This window comes from Pelodiscus sinensis, chromosome 11 (assembly GCF_052426305.1).
Source record: "Pelodiscus sinensis isolate ZL-2025 chromosome 11, ASM5242630v1, whole genome shotgun sequence".
Taxonomy (NCBI): Eukaryota; Metazoa; Chordata; order Testudines; family Trionychidae; genus Pelodiscus; species Pelodiscus sinensis.
In genome coordinates, this window is record NC_143062.1 from 37893902 (window position 1) to 37915501 (window position 21600).

General features: G+C 45.1%; 1 protein-coding gene across 7 annotated transcripts in view; it reads right to left on the bottom strand.

Moving 5' to 3' along the window:
- Positions 1-20802, bottom strand: part of LOC102454172 (contactin-4) — a 749532-nt gene extending 728730 nt beyond the window's left edge. For 5 of the 7 annotated variants that reach the window (XM_075938684.2, XM_075938682.2, XM_075938681.2 and 2 more), the window contains exon 1: positions 20603-20801. The gene's annotated coding sequence lies outside the window, so the exon portion shown is untranslated. Of the gene's footprint in view, positions 1-13954; positions 14293-20602 lie in introns of those variants that run through there. The other 2 variants (XM_075938683.2, XM_075938673.2) reach the window with 2 other exon arrangements.
- Between the last annotated feature and the right edge of the window lie 798 nt (positions 20803-21600).

Here is a 21600-nt window from a genome sequence, read left to right on the forward strand (position 1 = left end):
TTTTGTATGCAATATAGATGTTCTCTCAGATTCCACATTAAAAATGCTTTTGAATAGGATTTGAAAGCATTTCCCTCTTTTTAACGTACCAAGTGTCATTTTGAATTGTAGTGTATTTTGCCCTTTCCATTGGGCACTCAGTAAGTGCCTCTTGCATGACAATGGCACAAGTTCCCAATCCAGCGAAGCGCTTAAACACCTGCTTAGTTTGAAGCAGCACCTGAGACATCCCATAGAAGTGAAGTGTTTTGTTGCTTCGGGGTTCATGCTCATTTGCTGACATTCTTTAGCTTATAAGGGGAAGGAGGTCTCTACCACACAGGCCCCTATTCCCTGTAGAGCCTATCAGAAGAACTCAGTACCAATAAATCCATGCTGGGGCATGGGCTAGGGTTGAGATGAATCTATTACCATTGTCCCCCTCATGCTGTAGTGCATCTGGTTGAATTTTAGCCTACCTTAATGCTACTTGAATTAGCAGTCCACTCTTTAGCAATGATCCCCCTCAAAGAGGTTCAGCGGGAGTCCCCTTCCCCCCTCCCCCGAGCTACTTCTCCTTTGACATCGCAGCTATGTCCAATCCTCTAAGGAACTGGAGATTCCCTTCAAATCAGATCTCTTCATGCTCCGATTAAAGTAGCAGTGGAGCCATCAGAACTATAAATAAAGGATTCAGCAGGGAGGAGACAGATGCCAGTGATGGCAGAAAAACTGAAGAGGAATCCTCATTGTTCCACTGATCAATCCCCACTCACTCCTTCGTATTCCTTTCCCTGCTTCTTGCTCTGTCCCATGTTTATCAAACCTTTTCCATCTCATCATTTCCCTGTGGCTGCCCTATCAGGAGGGTGTCTAATTGTTTCGTTTTCTTTTCACAGACCCTGCATGCTCCTTTGTTCCTCTGTTGGCAGATTGTTTTGAAGGGGCCTTAGAGACTAGCTTATTCATGTGAGGATTCACAAAGAAAGATCTCAATATAATTAAACAGCAATACAAATATTGTATGTCTGCCCATTTACGCCCATTATTACAGATAGTGTCTTCAAAGTCCTTAATGTGCCATTGTTCAGGAACCATACTATATCACTTAATCTACCCAAGTACTCTGTTCACACACTCTAGTCTAGATTCCTCTGAGGTGCACTATTCAGCTGCATTGTGACCTCTTATGTTGGACTGAACAAGTTAGAGAGTGTATATATTCCTGAACTATTTTCAGCTTCTGTGTCTTATGCTCAGAGTCTGCCTACAATGTTCCAGAAGGCTAAAAATAAGTAGACAAGCTGATAACACAGTTTAGTCAGACTGGATACATGTACCAGAAAATACAGATTAACCTTCAAACTTTTTTTAAAAAAAAATCTCTATTCTTCCCTTTGAGAACTAGTAAAATGGAAGCAGGACATAACATTAAGCCAGAGGATCAAAGAAACCAAAACTACTTGATTTATATCAAGCCAATGCACAAAAGGATATTGTCACTAACACTGAATCAGCCTCATACAGTTATGCAATCACAAATTAGGGAATACAAATTTCATCTATGAAATCAGACACAACGATCTTGGATTCATGACTTTTTATTGAGCTTTTTCACTAGTACAGAAGGAGGGCACACAAGAGCCCAAAGAGGTGCAAGTTTGTAGCCAGCTGGTATAGCTCAGTTGAACAGCTGGGGCTGGGTAGGAATGGGCAAAGCCACACACAGCATGTTGGAGATGCATTGACTGTGCACACAGAGAAGAATTTTAAAATTGCTTCGTGGTGCCTCAGCCAGAGGTAAAGATGCTTACTCTCCACTCCTGTCTATCCCCGATTGACCTTCTCTTTTACCAGGGAGAATGCTTTCTTGGGCACGGCTGCTTCTGTGGGAGGAAGATTGTCATAACCAGGAGTGCTGACCAGCACCTGGTGACTAAGGGATTAACTCTGTATCTAGCAAGGTATTGGGTGGTCAGCCAATAACAATACAGGTAGGAATTTCAAACTCGGACAAAGGAGTCTTTATCTTTCCATTCTTTGTCTGAGGAAGAGCATTTTTTTCCCAAGACGGAGAGAGATGGGCCTCCACTCTCCTTCAAAGAAGAGACTCTTTACAATGTGTAAGTAGGGCAAAGTTTAGATAGTCCATTAGAATTTTGTTGTTTTCCTGATTTGGGAATTTGGAACTAATGTCTGAGCTGGTAATTGTGTTCTTTTGTAACTAAAGTTTTGGCCCCTGAGTACTTAGATCAATTGATGGCTCTTTCCATCTAGCCATTTTACTATGCTTGGAACTGTAGGTTTGTTTTGATAATAAAAGTTTGTTTTCTTTTTCTAATTAACCAGTATTGGTGGATTGTTGTGTCCTTTGACTCAGTGCCTAGTTATCAGGGCAGAGACCATTGTTGTCTTTGAATCCCCTCTGTTTTTCCCCAACTCCAAGTAAAATGGAGGTTGGGGCAGGGGAGAGTATTACTTTAGGGAGGAGGCTTCCCCAAGTGATATCTTCCCTGGTTTTCTTGGAATTACTTGGGTGGTGACAGCAGATTTCTCCAAAATCTGAGTATTAGGATTTGGGGGGGGGGGGGGGGGAAGAGTTTGGTACCAAAGCAAGGTTTTGGAGATCTCATGGGCCCCCACTTCTGCATTTATCATGCCAGAGTGAGGAACAGCCTTGACAAACAAGCTCCAAGTTTCACCCTCTGAGGTGCAGTTGTGAATCAAATGTGCCTAATCCCCTGAGATAGTAATTTCTCCTGGGTGTCACTGAACTCCCACTGAAGTTATTGGGTGTGCTGAGTTTCACACGATAGGACCTATACATCTGCTTTGAGGAAAATTGTAGAGTCATGTGATATAGTTTAGACAGCAAGCCATCTAGAGGAAAAGTCAACCCACTCTTTTTTAATATGTCATACCTTCACACAGAAGGTTACAACATTGACTTAGTCAGGGATAATTAAACTCCACTTAAAAAAAAATCTTGTATGACAAGATGCCTTTAAAACATTACATACACATCACACCAACGTGGCCATAAATACCAGAAAAGTCACATTCAACATGTGATACTCATCTTTTGTAAATATAAGGCAGGAAAACCCTGCAACTTGTTATAGGTATCTTCAGTCTTGGATAGGAGTACCACATGGCTCCAAGCTCCTTTTTAGCTGGAAAAGTAATGAAGCTTGGCATCCATTAATTCATTGCATGAGTTATAGACCCCTGCAGCACCTTTTGTTCACTGTCAGAGTTCTGCAACAATGATGAATGCAGCTACAGTTAGCCAAAAAAACACCTAGAAATACATATACTAAATCAATAAATGGCTATGAGCCTACCAAATGATTTCCTGCATAGCCTAGAATTACTATGTTTGGCATCTCTAGTCATGCATTCTTTGGTCTGACAACATCCATGGTCCACTTATCAGGGGTGTGGTCAAGTTTGTGTACAGCCACCAGGCCTGGTTCTCAGTGTTCTGTGCTATTCTTAAGTTCTAATTTACCCCTAAATGTCCTCTAAATAAGTGTCCATAAGCTGTATAAGTGTTGGTAATCATAGAATACTAGGACTGGAAGGGACCTCGAGAGGTCATCGAGGCAGTCCCCTGCCCTCATGGCAGGACCAAATACTGTCTAGACCATCCCTGATAGACATTTATCTAACCTACTCTTCAATATCTCCAGAGATGGGGATTCTACAACCTCCCTGGGCAATTTATTCCAGTGTTTGACTACCCTGACAGGAACTTTTTCCTAATGTCCAACCTAAACCTCCCTTGCTGCAGTTTAAGCCCATTGCTTCCTTGTTCTATCCTCAGAGGCCAAGATGAACAAGTTCTCCCTCCTCCTTATGAAACCCTTTTAGATAGCTGAAAACTGCTATCACATCCCCCCTCAATCTTCTCTTTTCTAAACTAAACAAACCCAGTTCCTTCAGCCTTCCCTCATAGGTTATGTTCTCTAGACCTTTAATCATTCTCGTTGCTCGTCTCTGGACCCTGTCCAATTTTTCTACATCTTTCTTGAAATTCAGTGCCCAGAACTGGATACAATACTCCAATTGAGGCCTAACCAGCACAGAGTAGAGCAGAAGAATGACTTCTCGTGTCTTGCTCACAACACACCTGTTAGTACATCCCAGAATAATGCTTGCTTTCTTTGCAACAGCATCACACTGCTGACTCATTTAACTTGTGGTCCACTATAAACCCTAGATCCCTTTCTGCTGTACTCCTTCCCAGACCGTCACTTCCCATTCTGTATGTGTGAAACTGATTGTTTTTTCCTTCCTAAGTGGAGAACTTTGCATTTGTCTTTATTAAACTTCATCCTATTTATCTCAGAATGATGCTAGACAACATTGACCTCCTGCAGTCTGGCAATTCTCTGGTCCAACACAGATCCGGTCCTGAGGATGCCAGAATAGAGAGGTTCATCCTAGACCAGTGCTGCAGAAGGATCTAGTAATAGCTTTCCACCAACAAAAAGTGGATCTGTGTGAAATTATGCACCAGGATTAACTTTTACTGGGAGAAATCAGAGCCCTTGCAAACATTAGGCAGTGATATCAGAGACAGAGGGAAGGTTATGGTTGATCATGGCTAATTAAGTTAGTTGAGCGCTGTGAGCTGCTAGATACATTTTCCTACCTCCGCGGTACAATTGTATATGATTAGCCATTTACACTATTAACCCAACAAGAAAGTCTGCAGCCAAAGGACTAAAACATTATTGCAAGTTTTGATCAAGTTTGCTGTTTGGTTCCGATCGAGAGAAAGGGGCTAAAACTGCACCTGTGACTATAAAACCCTCTAAGATCTTCATCATGGGCCCCACCCACAGCCCAGTGAAGTCATAAAAAGACTTCCACTGATGACAGAAGGCTATCAGTAAGACCCCCAGCAGCAGTAACTGTTCGGGGGGTAGGGGGGAACTTCCAATATTGCCAATTTTCCAAGGAAATCAGAAACTACATCAAATTGGTGGGGAAAAGGTTCTTATTTTTAATTCCCCTAAATTACCAGCAAGTAAATCCTAGTGACGAACAAAGAGGGATTTTGCAATCATGGTATCAATGCGAGGAGGATTACCCATTGTCACGCGAGTAAAAAGTTAGTTTGACCTTTGCAGGATTCTAGTACTAGGTTTTTCCCCCTCCCCCACTTTTGACTTGAGAAAATATTGAGTCACTCTACATTCTGTGCTCCTCATTCTCAGATCTATTTGACTAGTGGTTTCTCCCTACATTTGCAATTTCAGTCAGCATATCCGACTTGAAATTCACCTGAGCAATCATTTCATGCAAAATAGTGTATTAGCAGCATTTCATATAAAAGATATTAGAAGACTTATGTGGTGTTGCTCAGGTCCTTCTGGGCAGGGTGCTGGTGGTCTGGAGAGTGTAGGAGTCAGGGCAGGGATGTGTGTGTGGGGTGGGGGCTTAGGGAAGGAGGCAGGGTTGGGTACTGAGGAGGGGTTATGGGATGTGGGAGGTATGGGAGTCAGGGTTGGGGTAAGGAAGGACTAGGGCAGGAGTGGGGGTGCAGTAGTCAAGGCAAGGGGTTGGGAGGAGTGGGGGTATCTGTCAGTTTCTGCCTAGAGCCAATCCAGGGCTGGGGCTTGCACTCCACCTGCCAGCTTCCACCCCTCCCACCAGTGCTCCCCAGAGCTGGGCTGGGCAGGAGGGGGAGAACACGCAAGCCACCAACCAGTGCTCTCTGGCCCAGGGCAGCAGGATTATGCTGCCAACCAGCAGCTGCTCATTGAAACACTTGTTGCCCTCCTGTAATTCATAAGTATTACTGTCCCTATCATACTCCTCCCTTTCAATTTGTATGCTACAATCCCATTCCAGGCACATCCCATTTTCCAGGTACAACCAAACCCCGATCTTGCTTAAGTTAAGAGGAAGCTACATGCCAAATGTGATAGTCCTAGCCCTTACTGTTTAGGAGGACTTCTTGAACAAATGGTCTCAGAGACAGACGTTCTAAATTATATAGTAAGATAATATTATGCCTACTGTTTCAAACTATCCCCCAGTAAAATGTTTAATATGTAATATATACTGTGCAGTATGTACACAAGACACCAGGAAACAGACAGCAGGGAACTATCTGACTTAAAACAGAAATGGAGAGCAACTGCCATAACAGAAATGCATTTCTATGTAACTCCTCTTAGCGTGTGCTTTATGCCTTCAAGAAACATCTTATCACAGCAGGTACTTAACTAGGAAATAAGTTCTGGATGCCAGTACAGAATCCTCCTGTAAGAAGAAGTTTCTTCAGGTAAAGAAACTGAGAATGTGGAAAGGATGAGCGAAACTTTCTACAAAGAGATACAGAAAAAGAAGTAGTGTTGGAGAGAACAGGAAAGAAAGAGACAGGAGTATTGAGAGAGAGAGAGAGAGAATGAATTCTGCAGGCTTTTGGCTTTATCTAACTGACCTTCCTGCTAGCACTGATGGAAGGGAAGAAGCTATGAAATCTTCACCACAAACTGGAAAATTAAACCTCACACAGATGTGTTGTTCCAGTTAATAAACAGGTTTCCTTGAGTAATGAGGGAGATTCATATTGTGGACTGCGAGCACCACTTTAACCCCAGTGGAAAGCTGAAGTGACCTGTCTCCTATGACTTGAGCAGTGTATTCCCAAGCCCAGGTTGATTTCTGAAATACCAGGCTAGCTGTTATTTACACACTGGCCAGGCTATGTCTACACTGGCAGCTTCTTGCACAAGAACTCTTGTGAAAGAGTTCTTGTGCAAAACCTCTTCCACAAGAGAGCATCTACACTGCAATGTGCTTTTGCGCAAGAGCATCCATGGCAGTGTAGATGCTCTTGCACAAGAAAGCTCTGATGGCCATTTTAACCATAGAGACTTCTTGCACAAGAAATTCACAGTGCCTGTCTACACTGGCCTCTTCTGGAAGAGCTCTTGCGCAAGAGGGCTTATTCCTCATGGGGAGAGAATAACTCTTCCGGAAGAAGCCCTGTTTTACAACGCTGTACTGTAAATTTATTTCTGGAAGAACGCTCGTGCAGTGTAGACAGCCAGCAATTTTTTGCTGAATAATGGCTGTTCTTGTGCAAGAAGCTGCCAGTGTAGATGTAGGTATATTTGTGAGCACCTAGAAGGAGATGCCTCTCCAGCTAGTTGGCTAGTGAGCACGGTAGATTCAGAAAACTCTCCAGGGAGCCTGTGTACTGGGATTATTCTCGGTCCAGGACTCAGTACTAACTCCCCTGCATTTCAGTACAGGAGCCTTTCATGTGAATCTGCACTATAACAAACACCCAGGTAGCTGTCACCATTTCATATGGGTTCCTACTCTGAAACTGTTTCTCACCTCTGATCTGCACTTCTCAGCCAGACATCTGCCAACATTCCATCCAGAGAATATACTGCTTGCTCTGAGAGCTGTTCATTCATGTTCTAACAAGACTGCTAGGGTATCCTCAACTTCTGGCTTTCCAGCCCCTGACTCATTGATCCTTTCATATTTTTTGCCAGCTACAAGAGCTGTTTGGGCTAGTATCTAAGGGTAACTTTATATAGCAGGGCTATTTCATGATACCGGAAGTGCAGTATCCCAAAATAGCGAACATCTGCTATTTAGAGAAGTCTTGAAATAGCACATGCGCCATTTCAGTATTCCTGTAATCATTGTTCCACAAGGGTTAAGGGATGTCTTGAAATAGCATATTTCAAAATTTGGTGCTGTGTAGACACGCCAAATTTCAAAATTAAATCAAAATGAGACACGATTTGCATAGAGCAAGTTGCATATCTTATTTCATGTTTAGAGTGCTGTGTAGCCATACCTTAAGACTCCCTATTTGCCTGCTCCAAGTTCCCTCCCAATGAAGAGCAAGGAAGTTGGGAAAGAGCAAAGGAGGGTCATCTGAACAAACAGCGGAGACAGGGACAATTGGAAGAAATCTAAGCCATCAGTCAAATCACTACAGGTGCTGCCGCTGTTGGGAAGACTAGCTCAACACCAGGACATCATAAGTAAATAAGGTTTATGGGGAGGAGCAACCAGGGTCAGGAGTAGTGAAGGGTAACAAAGGAGGAGAGACAAATTGCGGGTTGATAGGAAAGCTGATGGAATGAGAGAAAAGGAATGGATGGGTGGGTAGATTTAACTGATTGTTATTGGGGAACATTATGATGCAGAGCTGAGTAGCTGAATATACTGCTAAGGATTACATGCAGATTTGCATACAGTTTGCATATATGTAAATGTGCCTTGAGTCTAGGCAGACAAGTCTGCTTCAAAGATCTGGGGGAAGAGTCAGCCAGGCAGAGCTGAATTGTCTGTTTTTATTCACTGGTCAGCAAGATGCTGCTGCGTGCTTTGCACGGTATTACTTTTCCCTTGGGTCCTTTTTCCTCAAGCTACTTCTCCCTCTAACATCTTGCCCTAAAATAAACTTGTGTATCCAGACTGGCTCATTGATTCCTTGGAGGACAGTGCATGTTATGTTGGATACTAAATTTGGTATACAAGCCTGGGCAATGCCCACTATATGCACACCCCCCATGAGAGCTGGTAGACCTGCAAAAATAACCACACTCAAATCCAGTTGCCAATGACTAGATAAATGCCACAATCAATGTTATCTAACACACAGGTCCTCTACTATGCATTGGCTGCCACCATCTAACAGAAAAGGGGTTCCATGTGTATATAATTTAACAGTTTGCACATACTCAGTAACTGACCACTGAGCTGGACACATGCATTTTGAAAATGAAGGCAATGAAATGATTCAGAAAAAAAAAAAACCGACAAGCTGCTCCCAGTCAATTGCAAACACTGGGCAATGTTTGAGAGCTTCTTTCAGATTAAAACATTTATATAATGATTTGGAAGCAGTGGTCACTCAAATATGCTCAGAATAATGAAAAATATTGTAATTCAAAATAATTTGCATGCACAAATTACCAATCTGCTGTATCTACAAAAATTCTATTTACATGCATATTTCAAGGGCTAGTTTGAAATCCTGTTTCATGTTGCCAAGAACTGATATTTGAAATGCACTGCAGGAGGAAAAAAATACATGATGATTTCTACTTCTAGCTATGCATGCACAGTAGAGGGCATTAGACATCTCCTAACTGAACAATATATGTGCAATTAATAGAAGTGATTCTGAAAAATCAAAATTACTTTAGGCAAGTGTTCTGGCTTGCAAAAGAATTGCTTGTTTAGCATCAGAGCAAGAGTTGTGTACTAGTCAGGCATTTACTTCAAAAGACTGGAATAAAGAGCTTTTATCCCCATGCACTAGAACAGGCTAGTATTTGAACAGGCTAGTATTTGATGACAGGCATTCAGTAGCCTAAATAGTTGTGGTGGCCTAATGGAGAAGCATCCATATCCTTGTTTAGCCCACAAGGGAGTCAAGGTTTTGGGAGGCTTGACAACTAAAATAACTTCTGGAACCTTCTGATGAGTCATCACCGTCCTGGATGGACTCAACGTGTACAAATCTGCCTCTCCCAATGACTCCACTAGACCTATCCCGTGGCTAAAGGAGGAATTTCATTTCAGAGTTCTTGGTCTGTCACTTTCCATGAGTAAACTCACCTCAAGAAATATTAGAAACTGAAGAAGCCACATCTTGCCCTGATTTATAGTACCATGTCCAGAAAACTTGTAACTAAGTGGAATGGGAGTGCATTAGGTTTAAATCAACTCAGAATTTGACCCAATCTTTAATCACATTAATCAAATGCAGAGATACATTGCACACAATAACCCTCTTGGCATCATTTGCCAGTTTTGCTGTCTCCTGAGAGAGGTGAGTCACTTTCTAATCTTGGTATAAGGGAGAGTCAAGAACAAGGCAATGGACTGAGTAAACTAGAGGGGATAACAGCTGAATGCAGCATGAACAGAACTTTATCATATTGTTGAATTCTAGTAAAAGCTAAACTCCAAGAGGAAGTGGGTTTGGACTCTAAAGTGAGGCCTGCATTTGCAGAACAAATTCAGAAAGCGACCTGGTCACAATTTTCTTCAGGCTATAGATAAGAGACAAAGGCTGGAGAATACAATGAACTAACCCTATAGGATGATAAACAAACCTGCAATATACATCCAGATACACTCTGACCTTTCACCAATACCTATTTTAGGTCTTGACCATGTGTTAATTGAAGCACAGATATGAAAATGTGAGTGACTATTTAGGTCTGATGTTATTTATATGTATTGGTGATAATATCCTGTGATCACCTGCAAAATAAGTGTATAATAGAGGATAAAGGTCTGACACTCTTGCATGTCATTGCCACTCAGTTAAGTGAAGGTTTACTTTTGTAATGCAATTTTTCTTCCATTATAAGCAAAATAAACTTTACTGTTTGACTAATTATCTTAGTTCTCTAGAAGAAAGATTACTTGATAAGCCTATATCAGGTTTAAATAAGAAATATATAAATTGGGTTAAATATTTCATATAAATAAAATACAGTTGCCAAGCCTACAATTGCCTTCTACTGTATATGATTTAGGGTGGCATTATCAAATCTCTGCTCTGTAGTGTCACCTAGTGCCAACATGAGGCATTGCAGTGATTAATCTCAGACTAGTACCCTGTTCCATCATGCTGGGGTCTCAATAGTTTGAGATTGCGTGCAGCCTGGCCCTCCAGACAAGTCACTGTCCAGTCCATTCCCCTTCTGCAGTTAACTGAAAAGCCCCTAAAACAGAAAATTCAAAGTCTAATGGCTGACAAGTCCATTTCCCAGCCTCTATGTGCTGTTCTTGGCTACTTTGATCTTTGTTGACTATATTTCCCCCTTGATCTAGGGGAAGCCCAACCCTGCACTTACCTCTGGATTCTAGGCAAGGGACCCTATTTTTGTGGTTAAGGACCATTCCTTCTATCCCTCCACCATTCTTCCCCAGGCTGCTCCTACTTTTACTTCACTTAGCAGTATCCTCACAAGATCAGCATTGCCACAAGATCAGCAGACACTAGTATTCCCAGGGACTCCTTATTCTACACAGCAATTAATTGCCTGTAGATGGTCCACATCGGCTGACTCAGGCTGTGGGGATGTGACTGTCCAATAGAGATTTCAGGACCTTAGCTGCAGCTCAAGCTCTGAAATCCCATGGGGCAGGAGGAAGGTCCAACCCAAGCCTGAATGTCTAAACGGCAACTGAGTTGCCCCACAGACTGAGCCTCACAGTCAGCTGACATGATCCAGCCATGGGCATTTCACTGCAATGTAGACATTCTGATTCCTCACAGCATCTCCCAGGACTAGCTCAGGAAGCAGCTCTCCCCCCCCCCCCCCTTGCCTTAAAGCAGTCAGCAGCTCTCTCCTTTGAGCAGCCACTCCCCCCAGCTATCTCCCTGGAGCTGGACACATGCCTCTTGCCTTCAGTCACTCAGTGGCGAGGCCTTCTGCCAGCTCGCCTGCACTGAGCCCCCTGCCTAATTAGCCTTCCAATCTGGAGGGTACAACAAGCTAAGCTTCTTCTGCCAGCATCCCCTTGCTCTGAGGGAGAAGGCAGCTTTTATAGGTCTCCTCTCAACCTCCTCCTAGTTCACCGGGTGAGAGGGGAGCCTTGCCCTTTCTTCCCTACATTCTTCCAAGGGTTTCAGAGCCTTTAAGGAACAGTAGCCTGATGCCTTCTCTGTGGAGCCCTGCAAATCCAGATACCTGTGAGAATCCACATTTGGGGATGTGGATGCAGATAGCCAAGGCTCATTTTTGCAGATACAGATGCTGAAACAAAATTTTGCATCTGCACAGGGTTTTACTTCTAAGCACCATTGATTCCCAGGACTTAGTCTCTATAGGCTAAATCTACAATGCAAGTTTGTGGCAGAAAATATGCTAATGAGGGACTTTTTAGCATAAGTCACAATATCATTAGCATATTTTCTGCCTTCTTTTTGCACAAGGAGTTTTTGCGCAAAAAGAAGCAGTATAGCCACTTCCATTTTGAGCAAGATCCTTATGTCTCTCCAGGACAGGCAAAAGCATCTTGTGCTAAACAAGGTTTTTGTGCAAAATAGAAGTGGCTACAGGGCTTCTTTTTGCCTAAGCACCCCTTGCACAAAAAGAAACAGCAGAAAATATGCTAATGAGATCACAACTCATGCTAATGAGTCCATCATTAGCATATTTTCTGCCACAAAAATGTGTTGCATAGACAAAGCCTTAATGTATCTTTTGTTCCTGTCTCAAGCCTTAAAGGTTCATGTTCGGTGGCAGGGTGGGATGACCACTAGAAGATACTGTTTCATAGCTGATTATCCTGTCACAGATGGACAAACAAAGTAGAATTGGGCTGAACTTTCTAGAGCAGCCATCACACTCAAATGAAGGCATGTATGATTCTAGTAAGAACACCCCTTTTCTAGCATAACTATTCTGCTCATCGAAGTCCCTGCTACTTCGCTATGTGTCATTCACAAGGGGCCAACTCAATCTAGTTTTCCTGGGTGCTATTCTCTAATCTTGGATGTTCTGGCTTCCACTATATTATACATTCTAGGACTCCCTGAAGTCAGGGAATTCTCAGAACATGCAAGTTTGAAGACAGCATATAGACAAGAAATTTGACCAGAAACAAAAAATGGATATTAGAGAGGGATAGTTAAATGGGTGAGGGAAACCATAGACTGGGCAGAGGAATGAGAAAAAGGAACATTGTGAGAGAGAGTGAGTATTATGTTGTCCTCCTCAATGTGGGAAAGCAGAATGTAGAAAAAGGATCAGTTTTCTGAGGTGAGCAGATGTTCATGTCAGAAGGGGAACAGATTTGGTTAGTGAGAGCAAGGGACAAGTAAAAAGGCACAAAGAATGTTCAAGAATGGAGAAATACCCCCACAGAAGGGTCAAAAGCACCACCTCATTGTTGAAGGGTGATCCAATTAAAACCTATGAATGGGGTAATATGGTACAGTATAAGGTATTAACAGTCATATTTTGGTACTTAACATATACCTGGTTGATGTGGATTCATAATCTATCATTCTATTGAATTATGCTATGCAAGGTTCATTTCAACTAAATGTATTTATGGTAACTATAAAGTCATTACGAAGGAGTGTTTTTTTTTTTTTTAAATGTTGTGTTACCTTTAATTAAACTAAAAATACATTTGAATGGTTACTCCCTGAATACATGCTTTGTTTGCATATTAAATGTCACTTTGTTGCTTGTTTTTCACACTCTGAATACAGACATAGACAAACCACTATATTGCTTAAGAATGCTTTATCCCAATACTTTCACCCTTAATGAAATTTTATATAGTACTAGTCTCAGTGTATGGTTCTTTATTGAAGCGTTAACAGAACAATACATTTTATAAGATCAAGTTCTTACCCCTTCAAGCTATTTAATGCAATCATTTGGTTTACCTTTGAGACCTTGATCTTAAAAGATTAGGTATTCAAGAAAATAGGCCATATTTGCTAAGAATAAATTAGTCAAGACTGCTTTTAAATGGCATAGCAATGTGAAGAGCTTACCCTGCTTAAGTCCTTCGTGTTGTTATATCTACTCTGTGATATTGCAGTTTAGACGCTTTATGCGCTTTACAAATCCCAGTCTATTTTAACAGAGCCTAGCCTGCACATTTTGCCTTACTGGGCAGTATATTATCTATACATCATGCATATAATCATGAAAGCTTTAAATTAAGTGTTTTTAAAAGTTTGAGTCAATTGACAACCACGGCCACCATTTCAACAATTCGAAAGTCCCTGCCTTTATTTTTGGTTGGTGTCACATTAAAATAGGTTTTTTCCCCTCAGATAAACAAAAAAGTGCCTATATCTAGAGAGAAACAAAGAACAAAATTACTTGCTCACTACAATACATGCAGTCTTGCAACCTTCGCTTTCTGTATGAAATATTGCTGCTCTGCTTCTATGAGGAAATGAGGTTTCTAGGCCCTTGCAACAGGGTTTGCTACTCACCAATTAAACACTTCCTTGTGGCTTCTCTGGGGACTGGCTTGATTCAGGCTGGACACCTCTTCCAGCATTTACTCAGTCTGTTGTCCCAATCTCACCCTCCAGGACTCTTTATGATGTGGCCCTCTGGCCAGGTCCCTACAGCCCCTCTGTTCCAGAGTCTGCCAATATCTCTCTGGACTAGTGGTCTCTCTGCCATGCTAGGTAGTCTTCTGCCATAAATCCTAAATTGTGTCACTTGTCCAGCAAGGGTACACAACCCACCCCCTGCTCCAGGTTCCGAGCCTAGAATCCTTTGCTTTGCTTTTCTGTTCTTAACTTCTTAGCTCTATAAAAGTCCCACCTGTCCCTGCCCAGGTAAACTTCTTCCTTAATTAAGCATTACTGAGGCTTGGCTTCCATCCAGGTGCAGCCTATGCTGTTAATTGGCCCATCTATCCTTTTAAGAATGGTATGGGTTGCACACCTTACCATAATCCCCAAATGGGGGGGGGGAGGGGCAGGGTATTATTGAGGGAATGGAAAGTGATTATATACTGCCAGATAACTCATTAGATTTGTTATGCATCATCATAAGGTATTTATCTAATGAATAATCAAAAGAATGAGTCACTAGCATCACAACATTCCTACTTACATTTATATTTGAATAACAGTGAAACTACCTTCAACTCATAATTTGGCTGGTTTAGAGTTTTAAAGCTGAGATCTGTGTCCCTCATTGATTTGTGCTACTTTTCTGTGTTTGTGGTTACCTTTGCCCTGCTACAAGGACATCACTCATGCAGCAACAAAAATACAAAATTACTGTGTATTGAAGGAATATTCCCATCTGGAATATTCCCATCTGGTTCCCCAAGCACTTCACAAAATTTCCACCACCCAAGTGCACAGCTGTAAGAAGCAGATCACAGCTAACATGAAAGTCAGTTAGAGATAATATTTAAAGGAACACTGCCAGGTCAAAGTAAGCCACAAATACAGGTGTGGTAAGAAAGCCAGATTTTACAAAATTTGTCATCAGCAGAAATAGGACCATGATTATTCTTAATTTCAATTAGCTTTGCTTGTTCTTGCCTCATCGCAGGAGGCTGGTTCTTTCCAGTCCTACATTGCCTTGATTCTGTGATTCTAATTAAAATATTGTATTTTTAAATAAATAATATTCTCCTGCAGTGTCTCAAATCCACACTTCAGCGTAGGGTTACGCCTACGTGTTCTTACATTGAGAGAGCTATCTCATTAGCAGCAGCTACAAAGCACAGGGAGTTTTCCCCCCTTGATGAAGCTAGTGGATGTGGATCCAGTGGAGTGAGGGCAGGAGCATAGTCTTGACTTCAACTAGTTACAAAGACATGCAAACTACCTGGGCCATGTCTTCCACTAGGAGTTTACCTCCGGATCTAGATAGTTACATATAACCAGAACATGAACGTGGCTATAATTTCATGTGAAATTGATGCAGCTGAAAATAAGAAAAGCTATTTACAGCTTAAAAGTAATGGAAAAAAATTAACAGCATTACATTTATGTTACTCATAACATGGATAAAGAATTCTGCCAACTTCCTATATATATATATGAATTTTAACCCAACAGTGACGTAAGTGTAAAAAATAAACCTCAAACTCAGCAGCAAGCATTGTTTTCCAGCTAATCGCTAACAGAGGTTCTTGCTTTCCAGGTTACTGAGAGGCGCACGTGTCATGGAGGTCACCCACTCACCAGGGGTATGTCTACAGTACAAAGTTAATTTGAACTAACAGACATTAGTTCGAATTAACTTTGATAGGTGCTACACTAGCGCTCCGCTAGTTCGAACTTAATTCGAACTAGCGGAGCGCTTAGTTCGAACTAGGAAAACCTCATTTTACGAAGATTAAGCCTAGTTCGAACTAGCTAGTTCGAATTGAGGGGTGTGTAGCCCCTTAATTCGAACTAGTGGGAGGCTAGCCCTCCCCAGGTTTCCCTGGTGGCCACTCTGGCCAACACCAGGGAAACTCGTCTGCCCCCCTCCCGGCCCTGGACCCCTTAAAGGGGCACGGCTGGCTACGGTGCCCGTGCCAGGTGCAAGCCTGCCAGCACCCAGCCAGCAGACCCTGCACCTGGCATGGATCGAGCCACCCACCCGATGCCGCCCAGCCCTCCCCCTCTTCCCGGGACCAGGCTGGCGGCTCCCGGGAGCTTGCCAGGGACCGCAAGAGGCGGGCACCCGCCTGGGCTAGTGCGGACATCGTGGACCTCGTCCACGATCTCCGCACTAGGCACAGGAAAGTGGCCGGCTAGGGCAGGAGAGCTGCCAGCCTGGCCACCTAGGAGCAGGTGTGCAAGAGAATCAAGGGGGTCCACTGAGACCCCCGACCCTGAGCCCTGAGCTTACAATGGCCGTCCTGGGTCAGACCAAAGGTCCATCTAGCCCAGTAGCCTGTCTGCCAACAGCGGCCAAACCTAGGGACCCTGGAGGGGATGGACCAAAGACAGTGACCAAGCCATTTGTCTCATGCCATCCCTCTCCAGCCTTCCACAAACCTTGGGCAGGGACACCACTCCTACCCTCTGGCTAATACCACTCCATGGACCCAACCTCCATGACTTGATCTCACTTCCCTTTAAACTCTGTTCTAGTTGTAGCCTTCACAGCCTCCTGCAGCAAGGAGTTCCACAGGTTGACTCTTTGCTTTGTGAAGAAGAACTTTCTGTTACTAGTTTGAAGCCTGCTACCCATTCCTTTCCTTTGGTGTCCTCTAGTTCTTCTATTATGGGAACTAATGAAGAACTTTTCTGTATGCACCCTCTCCACCCAACTCCTGCTTTTAGAGACCTCTATCCTGTCCCCCCTCCATCTCCTCTTTTCTAAGCTGAAAAGTCCCAGTCTCTTTAGCCTCTCTTCATATGGGACCTGTTCCCAACCCCTGATCATTTTAGTTGCCCTCCCCTCTCCCAGCCTCTCTCTTCCCCTCTTCCACCTCCTTTTCCCAGTCTCCCCCAGTTTTGTTCAATAAAGACAGATTCCATTTTGGAAGACACGTTATCTTTATTTTGTACATCAAGAAGAGGGGCTAGGGAAGGGTAAGTGGAAGGAGGTGAGGGAGGAATGGGGCACGAGCCCCCAATGGGGAGGACTGGGCTGGCTCTGCGGGCTTCTGGGGGTGGAAGCTCTCCTGCAGCCCCCCAATTGGCCCCTCTCCCTAGATGGCAGCCTGCGGCAAGTGCAGCCGGGCTGATGGCTGAGTGGTGTGATGTGCCCAGTGTGGGTAGTCTGGGCAATCCAAGCCAGGACTGCTTTGCAAGCGGGGCACCCCTGAGAACTGTCTGTCCGGGGTGGGGGTCGGGACCCTTTAAGCACAGCCCTCGGCTAGCCTGAGACAGCATCTCCATGCTCTAAGTCCTCCTCTGATGCCCTGCCGGCACTGCTTCTGGCCATCCTTAAGCCTGGTTCAGGGTCCACTTAATGTGGACATGCTAGTTCGAATTAGCAAAATGCCAATTCGAACTAGTTTTTTAGTCTGGATCCGTTAGTTCGAATTAGCTTAGTTCGAATTAACTAATTCGAACTAAGTTAGTTCGAATTAACATTGTAGTGTAGATATACCCTTTGAGAGCTGTTTCAGCTCAATGACAGCACTTGTCTCCTGGCTTGCAGTGCTATTATTTCTGACTCCAGCACAGGTGAGTCTCTGCTGACAGGAAAACATCCGCATCCAGAAAACCGACAATAGAGAGACTACACATATAAATAAGTCAGCCATAGTACAGGATGGTGGACATTTCAACGGTCATGATAAAAAGTGCTGCCCCGTATTATTACTTCAAGTCATGGAAAAGAAGACTAGAGGCTACTAGCTGTAACTTGTCTCATAGCACAAGGTTTGGAGGCACTAAATGGTTGCACATAACTCCAGCAGTAAAGAATTTCATATCTCAATAGCACATGACTGGAGTTGTCATGCAAGTTCATGATTAAGGCACTCAAGTGTTATTTTACTGCTCAATTTCCCTACGCCATGGCAAAGCTCCCTGGACTTCCTCTTGTTAAGGAAAAAGCAATTTAACTTCCATTCATGATCCAAGAAAAGCTTAAGCTTCAGGAAAATGAAAGCAGCTACAATGGAGCCCTTAAATTAAACTGTAAGAGAGATTTCCAAATTCTTCAGTTCTAGTCATCAGAGTTCCTCTGAATACATTCAAAACAAAGAGCTCTTCAAGAAATCTGGGCATTTTAGGTATGATTTCACTTAAGCATGATCTTCAAACAACCTATGGTGTAAATGGGCACCATTTTCAAACATGCACATTTTTTGAGCACATGTACAACTATTTATAAATGTCATACATTTAGAGCTTCACCCCTACTCTCCCTCCCTCAACAGTTCACTGACAGAAAGCCTGTTGAAGTTAATCAAAGTCTTTTTCCATTGACTTCAGTGGTGTTTGGATCATGACTTTAATTTGTCTTTGGTGTGCACACAGAAGCTATGAAGATAAATACACTGTAGTGTATTCTGCACTGGAAGCCATTGCCTAAAAGAATCAGGAGTTTGGGGAAAATTAGCAGCATACATTCCTCTAAAGGAGGAAGTAGGGAACCTAATAGAACTAGGAGGGGGGAGTAATCTTTGAAAAATAAGAAGTTATAACAGCAGATGAAGGAGTGGGGGGACTTTAAGAGATTATTGAGAAGTCATTTATGCAGGATCAGTAACTGGCAAATGCAATTTAATAACACAAAAACTTTGATGAGCCTAGACAGAGAAGACAAAGTTTCCTGCAGAGAAAAACAGCAAAAGCACCAGGAATTTTTTCTCCCCTGCATTCTCCCACCACCAATCTAGCACCTGATTTTGCATATTAGTTTTGAGTTCTACACAGAGAAAGAGATGCTAGGAAGAATTACTGATAACTAGAGACATGAGTGGGTTATTTCAGGTGGAAAACTACCCTTGTTAAACATGCTCTGATCTTATGCCCCATGGCATTCCCAGCAGTTGAAACAGTTATTTTTAAAAAATAACTATTTAATAATGGATTTCCAAAATTGCAGGACTGTTTTAATAGGAAGCCTGCATCAACTTCTACTGCATGCAACTCCGGTGACTTATCTGTTAGCATATAAAAATCATGAACCATAGATTTTTAAAATGAGGGCAGATACAAAAGATGAAAGAGGGGAAAATAATCGTACATGCATACATGTGGCTGGCATCTCTTTAATATTTTACCTTCATTCATCTGCTAAGGGGCGGGAAAAAAACAAATACATGGCCACAGACAAAAGCCTCCTTTTATCTCCTCCTGCAGAAATCTGCTTCCATTTATTCCAAAAGGTGACCTAACATTAGTATGTAAGATCCAAACTAATTCCACTTGTTATGCAAGCAACATCGTGTAATTTGTAGGTTAGGGAGCAAGGCACGCTTCTCAGGGATAAATAAAACAACATGCTGCATTATGTTACTCCTCACACGGAGAGCTAACATCAGCCCTCGGAAAGGAAGAGCTGCCAAACCCCCTAAGCATCAAGAAACACTCGTTTGCAACACGCGAAAGTTCTGCATAGGTTTGTACTAGGTAGCGACACGGCAAGCCCCTCCACCCCCCGGCACACACGCTCGGCTTGGTCCTTTCCTCGCCGAGCTGCACTCAGCATCTCCAGCATCTCCCAAGGACACTGGCTTGATCGATCTCTGTCAGGCGTGTCGGTCGGGGCTTGCGAAGCACAGGAGAGCCATCCCCTTGCACCAGGCTCCTCTCCTAGGCGCCTGGGCTTCGCCATGCTGCAGGGATCTCGCGCCCCTTGGTTCTTTGGCTCCAAGGGGGCAGCCGCGACCAGCGCTCCCCCAGGTTGAAGTTCGCAGGAGGAGCGAACGCGGTTCCCTTCGGGGCTGAATCACACGAACGGCTCCGTCGCCGCGACCCACTGCCGAGCGCCTGGCGGGGAGGCACGATGCGGCGCGGAAGCCAGCCCGCCCGGGTGCCGCTGGCTGGGCTCGGTGGCCAAGGGGCTGCCCAGATAGCCGCTGTCTAGCAAAGCGGAGCGGGAAATCGGGAGTTCTCCGGGTGAGCCCTCCGTGTGGAACGGAGCAGTCTGGCTGGGGCGGTGGGAATCAGCCGGGAAGGGAGGGGAGCCGATGCCCTGGGTCTCTTTCCCAAGCCCCTTTGCCACCACGCAACTTCAGCCCCTGGAGTTCTGCTGCCTCCCCAGTGCTCGCTGCCGGGGTCCCGCAGGATCCAGCACTGGCCGATCCCCTCTCTGCGCGTCGCCCCCCCCCCCGTAACAAACCTGCTCCTTGGCAAAGTCTCCGAATCGCCGGACCCTCCGCCAGCGCAGGGACCGCCCGGGGAGCGGCTGCTGCGGGCGCTGCTACGCCCGGTGCACTGGGGCCCTTTGCACAAGGGCGAGTCCTGGCCCCGGCGGTGGCGGGCTGGGGGCGGGGGCAGGGCTGTCCGACAACAAACAAACTTAGTTCCTCGCTTGCAGCCGGAGCGGGCTGGGGCAGCAGGGGCCAAGCCGGCAGCTCTCCCCCCCTCCCCCCCCGGCAGGTCCGGTCCATCTGACCCCCCCCCCCCCACTACTTCTCCCCGCCTTCTCTCCGCGCCAGCAGCAGCCTGGGCGATCCGCGGCGCCCCGCTCCAGTCCCCGCCCGGGCTTACCTTCGAGCAGGCTGCGAGCTGCGGTCCGATCCCCCTGCCCCCCGGCCGGGCGATCAGCGGCGGCGGCTGCAGCGGAGACGCGGGCTCTGTGCAGCGGCGCAGCCGAGGCGTCCTTTGCCCGAGCGCTGCCTCCCCGCTCTGCCGCGCAGCCCGCAGGGCTGTTCTTACACCGAGCAGCCCTTGGCCGCGGCGTTGAACGTCAGAGATTGGGGAGCCCTGTGAGCGCCGCGCAAACCCCACCCCCCAAACCTGAGCCGGGGCCGCCCGCCCGTGGGGGAGGAGAGAACGAAAGACCAGGCGTGTGTGCCAACTACCCGCGCCTCCGGCGTGGACCCCGGTCCGCCAGCCCTGCGTGGGGGGCCCGGGACCCCGGCTGGATCCCCCTTCAGCCGGCTCTCTGCAGGGGGCAGGTTCGCGTGGCTCCCGCTGACCGTGGTTCCATTACACCCCCCTGCAGGGGTGACAGCTTTGCTGCAGGCAAGAGTCAGTCCGCTCGCCTTTGCTTTCGAGGGGGTCACCGCTCCCTGATCCTGACGGACGTGACAGTAACCTCTGGAGACACCCCCTCCCAGATTCGGATCCCGTTCGGCAGTGTGCTGCCCTAAAGAGCATACAGTGTAAACGCGCAGGCAAAGCGGACCGGAGAAAGAGGACCGGAGCGAGGAAGTGGTTTAGGGTATGTTTACAGAGCAAAAAACCAAAACCAAAATAAAACCAAAAAACCCTACACCCAACTGGAGAACCTGGGTCTAGAGACTCCGGCGCTCGCGAAAAATAGTCAGGTAGCGGTAGGGGCTTGGGCTGGCTTTAGAGCGCTGAAACTCATCCCTGGACAGGCTTAAGAGCCAGACCAGAGCATCCACAGAGCTCCAGTTAGCACGGCAGGGCAAGCTGGAATCTGTAGACCCAGGCTCTGAGAATGGCTTGTAGCAGGGTTTGGTTTCTCACTGTAGACATATAGTCAAAGCCACATAGCTCAGTGGCACTAGATGCATGTG